This window comes from Tachypleus tridentatus, chromosome 9, assembly GCF_004210375.1.
Source record: "Tachypleus tridentatus isolate NWPU-2018 chromosome 9, ASM421037v1, whole genome shotgun sequence".
In the NCBI taxonomy this organism is placed as follows: domain Eukaryota; kingdom Metazoa; phylum Arthropoda; class Merostomata; order Xiphosura; family Limulidae; genus Tachypleus; species Tachypleus tridentatus.
The window spans coordinates 72,470,472-72,487,178 of NC_134833.1; the positions used below are offsets into that span (position 1 = coordinate 72,470,472).

At 30.1% G+C, this 16,707-nt stretch overlaps 1 long non-coding RNA gene across 1 annotated transcript; it reads right to left on the reverse strand.

Annotated features, from left to right (window-relative positions):
* Positions 1 to 378: 378 nt before the first annotated feature.
* LOC143227139 (uncharacterized) lies at positions 379 to 15,383 on the reverse strand. Its single transcript, XR_013014902.1, has 3 exons — positions 14,965 to 15,383; positions 5,186 to 5,537; positions 379 to 508 (listed from the first exon to the last, which is right to left on the reverse strand). It is a non-coding gene; the product is annotated as an uncharacterized LOC143227139 (long non-coding RNA).
* Between the last annotated feature and the right edge of the window lie 1,324 nt (positions 15,384 to 16,707).

Sequence of the window (16,707 nt, forward strand, 5' to 3'; positions counted from 1 at the left end):
TACAACAGATTTGCAAACTTACAGACAGTACTGAGTCTTATATTCGTTCTAGAACTGAATATTTTATAAACGATCTAGGTCCACGACGAGCAAATTAATTCTGAGTTGGTTTTGTCATACGTCGCTTAAGCTAGCTGCTTCGGCTGGCCTAACGTCGCTGACTTTTACAAATGATGATATTTAATGTCCTCGAACAAATTTTAACGTCCAAAATAATTCACTGATGTTGAGCAGTTTGTAGTGTTCGAAATCTATAAACGTTCCTGGTTAAATTCTGTAGTCTTCTGATTAATAGATCTTAATCGCAATTATAGCTTATTAGACCTATAACACACTGACTGTAGCTGACCAATAATAATAATACTCTTGTCTCTCTGCGCGTCGGTTTTATATATCAATGACGCGACACTGTAGAACATTCTAGAAATTTCGTTTAACAACAATACTATTAGTCACTAGTATTGCATACACATCTAGTACATTGCTGATTCTTTTGCTCCTAAATCTTCTACAAATTTCGAGAACAGGTGGGAACAGGCAATACACGATCAAGAACATACGTCACATGCAAAAAAGAAGAATATATAGAAACAAGCATAGGCACTAAAATAAATGTACAACAACTCTGTTATAATATATAACATATATATATAACAATATATCTACATTGTTTGTGCTTAAGTGCAAAGAGACATACTGGGCTCTTTGTGAAAAAAAAAGAAAATGAATCAGCCTTTTAAAAAGGTTAAACTAAAGATTAGAAATGTAACAAGTGCTATTTTTTCTAAGTGAATATTTAAATGTCTGAAGCAATAATATTTGAAAACAATAGCTTGAATTTAAAAAATACTGCGGGTAATTAATAGACAAAGAAATAGCTTCAGTAAAATAGCAAAGTTACAAGTTACAATATGAGAGGGTCTCATAAATTCTAAAGTTGTATTATTGAAAAACAACTCACAAAACGTAGCTGGATAAACTCCAAATGGAGTATCAACTAGTTTCATCAAAGATTACACAGAAACAGTTCACATATTTATTAGCAAAGCACCTTTCACACTGTTAACAAAGTTTTCTATAAAGTTAAAATGAATTATCAAGGAAAGAATACAGCTAGAAAAAGCCTGCAGTAAAAGTTAGAGATAAACTCGATATCATGATTAAATGGTGGATTTATAAAAAAAAGGCGAAAAATATGACATGCAATTGAATATCAAATAATAGTTGAAACAAAAACTAAAACTATATTATGAAAATCACATGAGAAAAGTCTTAAGTATGATTTGTTAAATAACATAAAAATGACCATATCTTCAGAAATTAATACATTTAACGATTATACTTTTATCATATCTGCTGAAATCCAGATCAAAATCATATACTGAGTTAATAACTCAGCACCAAAATTTATTTTAGTCTATATTTTTAAATAATCTCAAATATGTATATATATAAACACGGAGACATTCTGGAATTAGAATAAGTTTCGGCAAAAAAATTTCAAAATCTTATTATACAGTTAATAATACAGTTATACATGACCATTTTTAAATTGAAGACCTTTATAGGACATGTCGTATATCTGATGTCAATTATTTTAAACTACATAAAACGTTTTTATTTATCTGCTTTTACCATACTTTTGATGCTTATATTACTTTAAAGCACAATTATCATAATTATTAAATCTAAAACGACTCTTTAAGTACTTTTTAACTCACTCATAATCTCAGTGGTCATTAATAGAAGGTGATACTGAACTTAATGCTCACAAAGAGGAAAATCTAGGTCACAAAGTATACACATTTCACTTAATCTTCTAAGTGCCCGTTGAACCACATTTTTCAAACATAATATACAATCGTAACAACATTCTCATCTTATCATGAAATATGTTTTATTTCTGTCATATATCGCGATCAGTAATTAAAGGTAGCTTGTAGTACAACGATAAGGTTGATTGTTAAACAAGAGTTATCTGTACGTTTCTCATTATGGGTATCAAAACCTGAACGTAACGTTATAACTCCTCAAACTTCTCGCTGAGCCAGCATGAGGTTGTAGCAAAACGAAACTTCCGTGTAATAATAACTAAAGAAGGGGATGGTTACTTGTATATTATCAAATACTAATATTATTTTTCTTATTATTATAATTTTTCACTAGTGTTATCTTTAGCCAATGCTCAGTTTTTTAATGCTATCTTCTCGTTCTAAAGTTTGTTATGAATTTTCTTGTATTAAGCATGTTTCATAATTATAAGAATATCCCTGGTGAAGGTTTGTAACTTTCAAGACTTGAGAAATCAACATGTTGTGATTATTTTTGCAGTATTATGTTATTCTTTTTAAATAACATTCTTCTTGTTTTCACGTTTGACTCATTAATAAAAGCACTGCTTGTAAATTTTATGTTCTGAAATTTTATTTGCTTTTAAATATACTTAAACTATTAGATAGAGTTCGATAGTGACTGACTGGTAAGGTTGGAAAATTATAATATTAAAATTTAGACTCGATTCTCCATGATGCACCAACCACAGATAGCTCAGTGTAAGCCTACTCTTAGAGGAAAAACATTTCTGGAAAAGTACAAACGTTGGAGCTTCATTTCAAAGAAAGTAAATCTTAAAGACTTTTGTGAGATTGAATATACAAAATATATCAAGATATAATTTATTGGTTTTCCTTGTACTGTATATTTCTTTCGCTGTCAACAATCTTTACAGCTCTAAATAGTTGTCACATAAATGTAATAACTCTGTATCTACCGAATGTAATTATTTTTAGTTATTGATAATTTCTAGGAAATAATGATATTGAAGGTATTTATCAAGCTCAGTCTGCCTCTGGTGAATTTCTTAATAAGAAATAAATATGTACCAATGACATTTTCTTAAATTTCTAATGCCACAACTAATAAATCATAATTTATTCTTGTAAATAAAAATGTTGAATATAATACACTGTTGCCTAAATCCGAAGACTAGCGGCTGACTTATATACTAATCAACATATGTGATATTACAAAATAATGAAAAGACTAAAGCTTTTATCAGGCAAAAAATAGAAAGAAAGGAAGAAATTAAATTATTTCTAAACTTTATATCACTAGAAAAGAAGTTTAATAATATAAAACGAATTGGATTTTTCTAACATAGTTTTACACCTCTGTTTTTGTTGTTATAGCCATAACTAATTCAGTTTACATTTCTACTGATAAGTAAATAATATTTGGTAACGTCACATTGTGTTTTGTTTTTTTCTGGGTTGACGATAATAGTAAAGTAAAGTAACATCATAGATGACGGGAACCACTAGTTTTCTTTCGTTTTGCTAAAAGTGTCGATTACTGATTTATATAGACTCTACTATAGCGAAGCTTAGAAAGACATAGTTGCATACGTTATGATCAATACGTTATTTACCTGTGCAGAAACTGACGCTAAATGTGCTGAGGACAGTCACGGTTTTTTATCCGTTTCTGTGTAAAGTTGTAAGTTGCAATCTTTCACTCACAGTTGATTTAAAATCTGTAATTACGTTATGTATATATATATATATATATATTATTTAATATCACAAATGTATTACTTTTCTAATTAGTATTAATATCATTAACGAATAAGTCGTAGTTTCTCTATAGTTTTAACTGTTTGTTATTATGCACAAAGCTACACAGATCTGTCTGTGCTCTGTCTACCGGGGTTTCTAGCAGTATAAGTCCACAGACGTACTGTACCACTGTATCACCGGGGGTAATACATTTTAAGTAACCTTACAGCGTGGCTAATAGTAAAGAGAATAAACTTCACAATGTAAAACAACGTGTATTTTTTACAAAGTTTGTAGCGAAAGAAGCTTAATATTCTTTAGTTATTGCCATTTAATGTTCTCTGCGTATAACCGACCACACATTTACTTACCAATACAGCTTATATTTGATACAAAATGCTAGTTATTACACTATTATCCTGTAACCTAATTCATGTCGTAATGACCACTTGGTCCTCTTACTCATTGTTTATTAGTTTAAGATTTCGTCCTCATTATTTATCACTATCATGATTTTTTCCATATTAGCCGCGACATAGCAGCTCATACAATAGTTCCGATTTTCTAGCAGAGGAACAACGGCTCATAGAATGGCTCTGAGTTTGTTTTTGTGTGTGTTTTTTGTTTGTTTGTTTGTTTTACAATTATAAACTGTTAGCGGGTACCTCCGTCATCCATTGACCTCTGTGAGATCTAATTACAGTTTTGGTCTCTGGGGGGGCAAACCCTTTCGATTTATGTATCTGACCACGCCCAAGGTTTCATAGCTTAATTTATTCTAATTCTGCTTGAGACCTTGATGAGCACTAAAATCGGATCGAAAACACGCGCGTTCCACGCTTGGTGTTGCTAACGCATAAAAATATGGGTAGTAAAAAAGTGGGGGAAGGTCTCATAGATTAATTAACTCTAATTCTGCCTAAAAGAATTTGGGGTGCCAAGGCTATTGAGGATTTCCTCTTGTTTTTAGTTTGTATTTTCTAATACATCCCTAACAAGTTTTCTTTCACTCTACGTATATTTGTTTCCTTTAATACAAGAGCATTAAAGAAAGAATCATCTTTGGTCCCCACCTTACAAACAGTCTACAATTCCAACTTTTCTTATGACTAAGCTTATTGCACACCTTTTTTTTTTTTTACTTTATTCTCAGCATTCTTAAGTGCTCCTTTTCCATCATGGTTATTTAATATATAATGAAATTTAATAAATAATTTCGTCCTACGACAGTGAAGTATTGAATTACTGGCCTTTCTTGTCGATATGTGTTACATAGAAACCATCTGGCATTTTTTAGGTGAACCCTTTCCCCGTAGTTGATGTGTTTCTGTTAATCTGTTCCTTTGTAAACAATAAGAACAATACTATTTGAATATGACCGAAAGTAATAGTGATAGAAACATTGGGTTTTACTTTGGCTACATGACTTAAATACTTAAGACATGTAAATTCACTATTTATTAATTTATAATTTGATATTATACTACTGCATAAGCATACAAGAATATCATAAAATAAATAAACAACTTAATGATGTATAAAATAGTAGACTTTTCAATATTACATATTAAAAGGATACGGCGACCTCAATTTCGTTATAACCCAAATCATCACTTTGGTTAATGATTTACCTGACGCATGTGCTCCTTGGCAAAAGCTTTACTGCGTAATTTATATTCCAAAAGACTCCACCTCGTGAAGGTCATGTCCAAAGATCAACAGTCTTTCCTAGTTCTTTTTACAATTCATCGAATGTACCAGGATGACGATTTCCCAGCAACCTTTTCAACAGTCCGATCGTACAGAAATCAGTAAGCATTGTATCGATGACTTGACCTGTGTGTCCTCATACAGAATAACACAACTATTATTTCTTTCTCCTGCTGCTTTAAATGAACATTTTCAGAGAAGTACTGAGAGAAACTGTACGAGATGACAGGATCCGAAATTTGACGTCATCAGATTACCAACTGAAACAAAAACCTAATAAGTAGTTAGGCTTACAAGATTGTAAAAATAAAGCTCTGTCAAAAATTAATGATACATTTGAAGCAAATCTTCTTGAAAGCGTTATAAAAATATTTTAAAACTTTCATGATAACAAATAAAATCAATTTTAATGCAAATTGGTTTGATAAACAAAATAAGCATTAATTTCTAAGTAAGTAAATGTAATATGAGCAGCGTAAGGAAACACAATATGAACAACGTGAAACATTAACTGCACGGGACATTTGGAGATTAATAAAACTTAGTTTAATTTGTTATATGCCAAGACAGGTCATTATGTTTTAATTGATTGATGTAGATTATCCACTATGGTTAAACGTAATATTTAGTAATTATCTCTAAATTTAATAGTTGGTTTCTCGATCTGTCTGGAATATAAAAACAATTATTTAAAGAAAGTTTAATGAATAAAATAGGTTTTTCGTATTCATACTAACGAAGTGACATTTTTAAGCGCCAAAATTACCATTTCAGTTCGTAGAAATTTTCCATGGCTAAAAATTAAAAGTAATTTTTTATCATAAAAAATGAGCAAATAATTAAGTCTTATACGTAGTAGCAGAGTAAAATAAGCAAAGAATAAAACCTTATGCGTAGTAAACGTATAAAATCGATGAAACTTGACACAAAGTAAACGTACTGCGATATCTTGATGCTTCAAGAATCTTATTTTTATTTATTTTTATAGAATATATGATACAGTTGAAATTATAGATTTTTTATCAAATAGACAATTTTATTTACAAACACTAACAAGTGACTCCAAACACTTACTTTCTAATTTTTGTTTCCTTTAATGATCTTTGCTGTATAACTAGTGTCAAATAAAGCGCACTGAAGTTTTTTACTCCCTTGAATATATTTTTATATGTGGTTAGCTTGTGAACAGATTCAAAATAATTTAGGTTGCGTTGATACGACATGTTACAGTTTTAGGAGTAGAAAATAATATATGTTGAGTTCCAATGTATTAATTTCTTTAAATTACTAAATACTAACAAAGTCAAATTTTATTTGAAGCTATTTTAAAGTTAATAATGTGTGCTATAATAGGAAGAATTAATAAGGTTTTAAGTGCCCAAATAGAAGTGTTGTTTTTTATTTCAGTCATTTGCAATATTAGTACTATAATGTTTCAACAGATGGTGGTGTTATACATTATGTCTGTCTATCGTGTTTATAAAAAAAGATGCGGCGATTTGCGTAGAATGCTTTTAGTAATCCATGATTAATATGTGTGATTTCAAGAATGTGTAGCACTTATAGTACTAATTTATTCCTCTGAATTATTCAACAAACAAGTTGTTTGTTATATTGAAACAAGCATAAAACTTAGTATATGATTTATTTTTATTGGCTATTTCTTTTTTCAGTAAAAAACGTTTGCCGTTTTGTTGATTGTTAAATCTTTTATAGTTTTGGCTTTCAGTAAAGTTATAATAATGTCATTGTTTCTGTAAATAAACAAACTACAATCACAAATTTGATATTTTTTGTCAATCGTATTTGAATAACATAATAAAAATCATATTCCCTGTTGTTATTTGAATTTGAATTAATATGATGTTCTTAAAATTATACAACGTTGTTATCAATTTTCGGTAAAATATATAAGATTAACATGTTTACTGTTATTGTCATTGCATGATCATTAAACTAATGAACGACATATTAATTTAATGCACCCCGCTAATACAACGGTAAGTTTACAGATTTACAACGCTAAAATCAGGGATTCAATTACCCTCGGTGGTTTTAGCAGATGTGGCTTTGCTATAAGTAAAACACACACACATTAATTTAATACCTATCTGTTGTGGTCTAATGAGGGAGGTCTGCAACTTATGTGTGTAGTTTTGTATTATTTTAATTTAACTCTGCAGCTTTGTTTTTTCGAAATGAGTAAAAATAAAACTATTAAACAAAAAACCGTTTGTTTGTTTTATCGAGTAAAGATTTAAAACAATGATACATATTTGTTATCCTGTCAATCAGAAAGTCCAGATATCCAGAAAATGAAATATTTTCTAATATAATATTTTTGTGCTTGACAATGGATGATGAGTAACAGGTTATATTTTATGATAAATGTATTTAACTAGTGACTTTGATGAAATCTGTGTATAACATGTATGTACACTTGTATATACGCGTGTGTGTACAACTTTTATTAGTTTATTATAAATTTTTAAGAACGTAAAATTGTTGCAAATACTTTAAAGGTTTTCATATAGCGGATTAATCTCGATAAAGAAAACGTTATTTGTTGGTAAATGGGCCCCTTTCAAGAAACGATGGGATTTATTGCTGTTTTTAAAATTCTAAATACAAATGACAACGCCATCATGCGCTCAACTTGTGGCATTACGTAACCAGCACATACAGCATTAATATTTACGAGATTTTTCTGATTAATAATGAATGTGAGACGATATAAGATATTACATCAGTCAAGTAAAGGTAAACGAAAAATACGTATTTCAACTATTAATATCAGTTGTATTATAAGATTTATGTGTCATAATTCTTTTGTATTACCCTCTGTTGAATCATCAAAATTTTAGAAATATTTTCACATATGTAAGCGACACAAAGCACAATATTTTGCTCAAAGAATTTTATCTTTATAGGTATTCAGACTTTCTTTTCAGCCACTTAATTATGCTTAAATATATGTAAAATAAGTCTGCATAATTTTCTTGTTGTTGTTTTTTGTTGACTTTCTGAAGTTCTCTTACTTGTTGTGTTTGTATCGTACAAACTAGCAACTTTACATTGTTTCGATGAAGCAATAAAAATAAAGTATAATCATATGTAGTAACCTAAATAAAACTTAACCATTATATTTACTGTTAGAAATTGAAACTTTTATGTTTATTTAGTTGAAGTAATTAAGATTTATCTGATGTTCTTTTATGTTTGATTCTGTCTCTCACTGGTCTACTGTCAGTTTGGTTTTATGTTGAATTTCGCACAAAGTTAAATGAGTGCTCTCTGCACTAGTCGTCTCCAATGTAGCAGTGAAAGACTAAAAGGAAGACAGCTATTAAGCTCTTCTTTTTTTGCTGACGAATGTTTCGTGGTAGAGGATTTGAACCCACAACCTGCAAATTGTGAGGCAAGTGATCTAATCTCCTAGCGTGGAAAGTCCGTGTCATATGAGTCACTGTCCCGAAGTTCAAATATTCAGGAAGCAAAACTGCATCAATTGTATAATTTTTTCTGACTGATTCTGCTATAACCGAAAATATTCACTAAAATCTAGATTGATAAAAAGGAGTAGTTTTAATCTCTGCTTTTTATCCATTTTTCTTAGTTCCTATTGTCGATTGTGAACAGATGAGCCTGTTTATAGCCTAGCACTTTTGTGCATTGAATAATATTAATAGGATGCATGATGTATATATCTATATACATATACATATATACATACTTATTTCATTTAAAGACATCTTAAATTATAACTTAAAGAAATGTGTCTTCTAATAAAAAACATTTTCTTTTCTACATTTCGAATCAAAGCCAAATATATTCCACGGACAGTATTAATTTTCTGTGGACTCCTTCAAAAACAAAATTTGTAACCTACTATATTTATCTTTATCCACTTTCGAATTTACTTAAAAAAACAACAAAAACTTGCACACCGAGTCTCGTGGTGAACACTGGCAGGTTACACATACATTGTTAACAACCAACTGATAACGGATATCGCACATCTAATGATTTTACTAGGACAGTTAATTTTAAATCATAATGTCTATTATTAAACTATTTGTTTAGAATTTAGGTCATTTCTAACTGCTTAATTCGTCTTACACTCTATTATTTCTTTCTTAGGTTAAATTAAAACGAATGAGTTTTTCAACGGTTTGAAACACAAAATGAATTTCTCTTTAAACTAAGCAATTTAAGCTATACATTTGCTTAACGAATTCCCGGTAATTTATCTGACTTACAAGTCAGTAAAAAAAATCTAATCACAAAAGTAACGAAAATTATCAGATTAAACATATCTGATAATTCAGTTAGTTTTAGATACATGTATGAGAACTGCTGTTATGATAAACTGGTCTACTACGATTAGGTAAAATTTAAATCTTTGGGTATATTAAAATGTTTGACCGCAAAATTTAAAGAATAATTGAAATTGTGACGTCAAGACTTCTCTGGCTTGATATCTGAGTGCTTATTTTTTGTTTTATTTTTTAGTTGGCAGAAGCTAAAAGCAGGCTAAATATAGTTGTAGATAACAAGTTTCCTAAAACTCCCATGTATATACATTATCAACCTCCTGGGATATTTCATCGCACCATGGAAATGTTTTTTATGACTTCATGGTTAAAACATTCTACGTTGGCAAATGTTTACATTTATTATTAGTTGAGGAATCGCAACATGCATTACTTTGTTTCAATCTAACAATGTGTGACATACTCATGAACTAATAGCTATATTCAAACAATCAACATTTTTAATAATATTCATAAACCCATTAACAATATAGTAAACTAGATTTTTTTTAAAAAGTAACTTAGTTTACTTTTAGACTACACTTATTTGATTTATGAAAAAAATGTAAGCACAACTAATTTTTAAACGTTATTGTGTTTAAAATAAATTCCTTACATATAATGTGAAGATAAAAATATTTATTGCTCAAGGTAAGTGACACATAAAATATAATTACAGAAGTTTTCTTGCTGTTACTTTAATAATAAAGAGGAATTTCAAATTCAAGGTTACGCAACAAATTTATCAACGAACATTTTGTTAAAATGTAAACTTAAATCATTTTTCCAGATACAACCATATTATTCAAATGCCTCGCTTGCCTATGGAGACTTTTTATCTATATAAATATTTTAGTATTTAAACCTATGATACCGTGGTAGATAATTAACATCATAAAAACCAAATCTGAAGCTCACGATTCAAGTGAGCTTCAGATTTGTTTTCTCTTTCACTAATATTTACACCTTTAACGAAATTCTTGTTTTTTCTAAATTTAAATATCAGTTCTTTGCTCACTGTAAAAGCTTTATTAACTTTCTTGAGTAAAACATGAATATAATAATTGTGTATCAGACAACGATACCATTGCCTATCTAGGAATGCTCGGATCATTCAACAAAATGACATTTGAAATATTTCCTCAATAGGCCATCAGAACTTTACAACACTATACAGTATTTTCTTTCATAACAATATATATATATATGTACTGAATGAGTCACAAGTTTTGGGAATATATTAAAATATCATGACAAAAAGTTTGAAATTCTTGTTTATCTTTCTACTGCTTCATTTTTGTTACATGATAACTCAAAAAGGAAAATAAAATGGTTTTAACCAATTTCACTGAGGTGACATAGCTTCAAACGGACCATCAGCTTTTAGAACATCATTAACTAGTACCAATTAAATAATAATAATAACTCTAATCTTAAAGATGTCACCGTTACCCCTTGAAGATGGCTTTCTTACAGAAATTTGGTGTTCTTTCAAAAATATTAAGTACAATAAAAGATAAACAATAAATATTACAGTTGGAACCTCACTGTGTTTAGAACTTGGTTTAACTACAACCTTCCTATGTCTATTGAAACATTGCATCAGAAAACAAGTAAAGACAAAACTTTTCAAAAAAGGAAGTAAATTTTGGGATGGCTAATATCAATCCTTCAAAATCGATGCAAATAAGATAGTAGAAAAGGCACTTGCATAATCTCTACGTAAAAGCACAGTCAAGAATTAACATATAACAATATATATATTCAATTACGACTGAGTTTAATTTATCCTATTTTTGTCTATTAACATTCTACAACACTGTATGTCCGAGCTATTATGTAATGATGATATAAATGCCATCCCTACTATCTTGTTTATATTGTTTTGGAATAAATGATATTAGCCATCTCTACATTTACGCCTTTTTTGAAAAAGTTTTTCTTTACTTGTTTGAGTTTTAGTTGGTCTTCTAAGTAATGGGAATGTATAGTGTTTACTGTGACACATTCTGTCAACATTATTATTATACCTTTTAAAGTATGATAATGTTGAGTGGGTACTGTGTCACAATCTGTTGAAAGCATTATTATACTCTCTAAACTGCAATAATGTGCAATGTTTAATATGTAATATTCTGTAGGCAGCACTATTATATATAATTATATAACACAAATTTTATTCCTGGATAGTATGTGTTATTTCTTAATTGCATATGTTGTAAAAGTATAGAAAATGGCCATTATTCCCTTCAAACTTTGCTTTTGTGACCTGGTTAATGAAATTTAGAGATTAACTTACTTTATATGTAAAAACGGGCAAATTTGTCCATTTTAATTTACATAAGGTCTGAATAAAACAACATATGAATCAAGATTTACATGTATTTATACTAAAGTTACACAAAAATGTTTAGAAGTGAGTAGTTTTTCGAGATTTGCGACTGTAACGAAAATCACTTTCATGTATCAGCCCCCAAATATAGTCTTCAATCATGTTTTCGTTATACACTCCCAGGTCACAAAAGCAAAGTTTGAAGAGAAAAATAGGTCTTTTCCAGTTACTTTAGGCGTAAGCAATTGGGAAATAACACTTTCTGCCCAGGAACAAGAAAAAGTAAATATTTTGTTACATAATTAATATAACAATATTTTCAAAATAGGAAATGGAGAGCCTCGTCAAATCGGAGTGGTTTGTTTATAAACAGTATGTTTTTGTGGTTTTTTCTTATAGCAAAGCCATATCGGGCTATCTGCTGTGTCCACTGAGGGGAATACAACCCCTGATTTTAGCATTGTAAGTCCGAAATCTTATTGCTGTCCTAACAGAGGGTTACAAACAGTAGTCATGTATGTTTAGTTAGATAGGATTATTTCTGAAAAATACGTTGAAATACTAAAAATATTAAGCACGTCCAGTAGTGTGAATATAACATCATTAAAAATCTTTTTCACTAGTTATAAAACTTGTATGCGTTATAATAAAAAAAAATGCGAGTTAAAAAGCCCACCGAACACATTGACACCAACTCTTCTCCGAAGTACATTGTCTCAGGATCTATTTCTATACTAGACGTGATAACGTTATTTTCGCTGTACTTACGAAATGCAGAAAGATCTCTATTTCTCTTTAAAGAAAGCTGTAAACATTCTGCTGCACTGATACATTTAGGCGATAAAGTACAAGTCTAGTTTTCATGTATAGATAACTTACTTTGTTGAAAGAAATGGTTTTGAAAAGAATCCCCATGTTTTTTGCTTCAAGCATATTATTTTATTTATGCTTCAATAACTTTAATCACACATTCAAAGTGAGAAGTCTTTCCTTCGAAAGTTACTCGTTGAGAAATAAACAGTTTTTTTTAAATAGATTCATTTTGCATACTAAATACGATCTCTACTTCATTATTCACTGCCTTATATCATAATTTATATGACATCACGTAAAGACGCTGTTTTTAACTTCGTTTTAAATCCAGACTAAAAAATACAAAAGCACACAGTTTATATGTAGTATCTTTACGTTCCTTCTTTTTATATAATGCAGTTTTATAAAACAAATACAGTACTAGTCAAATTATTATTTCATACGACATTAGATTTCTTTATCTAAAATTTAACTTGATGAGTCGACTGAGGGGAATCCATTTAATTTCAAAACTTCAATATTTCCTCCTGAGTACTCGATTAACGTTCTTGTTTGTAAATCAACCACTTCACTTGTATTTACTGTCTAAAGAAAAGAGTATCTTCTGTCTACTGAAATATCTTCAACATTCGAAACTTGTTTGACTAATTATACGGTTGAAACGTTTTGGTTTTCAAATGTTTACTGTTCTACAATTTTCTCGTTTAGCAACCATAAGGTGACCTAATTTTTCGGGCCTTTATTTCACACCCTGCTGATGATTGATTAGGCGTAGCTTTGAATATATTTTCAGTTTTAGCGGAAAGAACGACACAGACGATGAATCATTTGAGTGTTTATTTATCAGCAAAACAGCAATAAAAACTAATATTTTGCTGATGTAATTTTAAATACATGCCATTTTTTAGGTCTGGAAATATAATTAATTTCATTACAACATCTTAATCGTACAAAAAACAGGGCTAGATAAAATTCAAGTGTGTCGTGGCTGCAATGTAATGATTTGTTTTGTTTTTGGAATTTCGCACAAAGATACTCGAGGGCTATTTGTGCCAGCCGTCCCTAATTTACTAACGAATAGTGGGATTGACCGTCACATTATACACCCCCACAGCTGGGAGGGCGAGCATGTTTAGCGCGACGCGGTCTCGAACCCGCGACCCTCGGATCACGAGTCGCACGCCTTACGCGCTTGGCCATGCCAGGCCACAGTGTAATGAATAAAGTTTTAATATACTATATTGTCGTTATTTACCTAAAGATAAAATATAATAACATTAATCTACAAATGTACAAAGATAAATGACTTTAGTGCTGATTTCCACGATTGTCTAACAGTATTAAACAGTATCTATTCATTCTATAGATATTTTTTGCAAAGGTGTAGATTATTCTAAATTCACAATGCACAATTCTACAGACATTTCCACAGAGGCGTACAGTTATTGTACACAGATAACACACAATTCTATCAGTATTTCTACAAAGGTATCCAAACCGTTTTGTTATAAATAAACAGAAATTGACTTTTTTATATATATTTTTAAATTAATTATTTTTTCAGCACAAAAGCATAAAGTACACAAAATATTAATTTTTAAACATGCACACCTTAGTTTTGCATACCAATGTAATTATAAAAGAGCTACCCATATGTAATAGCTGTTAAATCGTTTTAATAGAATATAGGTGTTAAATATTTCACTCTCCTCCCTTTGGTACAGCGGAAAGTAGCGGACTTATAACGCTACAAACGGAGCTTCGATACTCGTGGTGAGCACAGCATAGGTAGCCCATAGAGTAGTTTCGTGCCTAACTACAAACAAACCGACTATGTTGCGTTTAAATTAAAATACTTGGTTATATAGAGATAACTCTTGTGACGTCATAAATCACAGTACCAATTATTATATCACTCTTTATGTTATATACCCTAGGAATCTCGCAAGTCTTGGTTTTAAAATGAAATTTTCATCAAAAATAAATTATTATCTAGTAATCTCACAGATATTGAGAACACGATTATGAAATCGACTCAACATAAACTTCGTATTCCGGGGAAGTTTTCTTAGAACTTCTGTACGTCACTAAAAAATTGGTAGATGGGATATCGTATTTAACCAACACCTTCGTATAATTCCTTACTTATACTGTCACTCTATTTTTACATCCTGTTGTATGCATTTACTAGATTTATCTATATGATCATTTTAAAGAAAAATCTCTACGAGAAACAGCTCACCTGTAACCGTCTTTTAGCACTAATTCTTCCCGGAAAAGGTCGGAATGGAATTTCCGGTTTAGCGATATAAACCGTAGATGAATCATGCTGTTATACCAAGAAATCCTTCACGAGAAATCACGCTATTTTACTGTCATGAATCACAAGAGAAGTGCGCAGTGTAGCACGAACATTTTCAACTTAGGAAACATTCTTCTTTATAATGAAAATTAAGTAATAGAGTTTTACTTTATTGTACTGAATTTATCTTCCATACAATGTTGTTGCAAATCATACCAATGTAACAAGAGCGAAAACGAAAGGCGTTTGAAAAATAATCTGTCAAATAAACAAGAATTGTTTGTATTAAGAAAAACTGTCTAATAGAACAGATGAATGATTTTATGGTTTTCATGTACATGTTTGTAAGTTTCTACCAGTTCCTTTCTGGGTATCTAATACACAACTTCTTTGAAACAAAACAGATAAAAAACACGTTTATTATTTGTTCTGACTTAAGGGAATAATATCCCAAATAAACTGCTAAAAAAGATGTGAAAATAATTTAATATTCATATATCTGTTGTTATTTCTAAGATGCAGATTTATCCATCTTATTCTCAATTTTAGGTTATTCATGATTTTTCGTAATCTGACAGTCGCGGGTTCGAGTCCCCATCACTCCAAATGAGCTCGCCTTTTTAAGCGATGGGAGCGTTGTAATGTTATGGTCAATCACATTATTCGTTTATAAAATAGTAGCCAAAGAAATGCTGGGGGAAGGATGATAACTAACTGCCTTTTTTCTAGTCTTTTGCTGCTAAATTAGGGAAGACTAGCATAGTTCTCGTGTAGTTTTGCACGAAATTAAAAAACAAATAAGCAAGTTATTCATAAAAACCTAAATACTTGCTTTTAATCAATTTAAAACGGACAGCATCTGTGTAAACAAAAAAACATAATATTTGTTTTTTCATAAGATCTGTCAATCAAAGATGTTCCGACTCAAATTTATAGTGCTCTTAGTAGTAAAATCGGTTAACGAAATGAAAACTCAAACGAGAGAAACATCAGTTTCTTGATATTATTTACATTATATTATCCGGATACAGTATCGCTGTTGATGATGTAAAGGTGATTTTCAATAGTTTTTTGTGGTTTTTTTAGGATGAAAATAATTACAAAATCACCAATATTTGGATTTTTATTGTTGTATTTTTTAACCTTTCGGAACATTGACCATATTAAATGTACTGTAATGATACATAATAAAATGATGAATAACAAACTTTTTGTTGTTTTTTACACTTAGGACTTACGTTAAAAACCTCCTTCGCTTAAAATGGGTATACGGTCAAGCTGTTTAGTACACAATAATCTAATTCCAGGTAAAAAGCACGCTACTAGTATCACTAGCACAAAAAACACAATCTTATCTTAATAATATATGTCCATATATCTTGCAATTAATCGTTTAGTTTTCTGTACACCCACCTGGAATACAAGGCAACCGTCTATCTTTTAAGCATGAATAGTCACCATAAACTTGAAAAATTACGTATCATGAATTGAAGCTTTTTGTAAAAAATGAAATGTTCCTGTTTCTAGAAGTTGGTATTTCAAACATTACTGTTTCTTTTGGCTATAGCATAGGGTCCATCTCAGCATTTACTTAGTTTTTTGATATTGTCCTTTCTTGTGGTTTGGGCTATATAACCATTCTATATCACCACAATGAAATTCAATATTATAGCATTTACATCA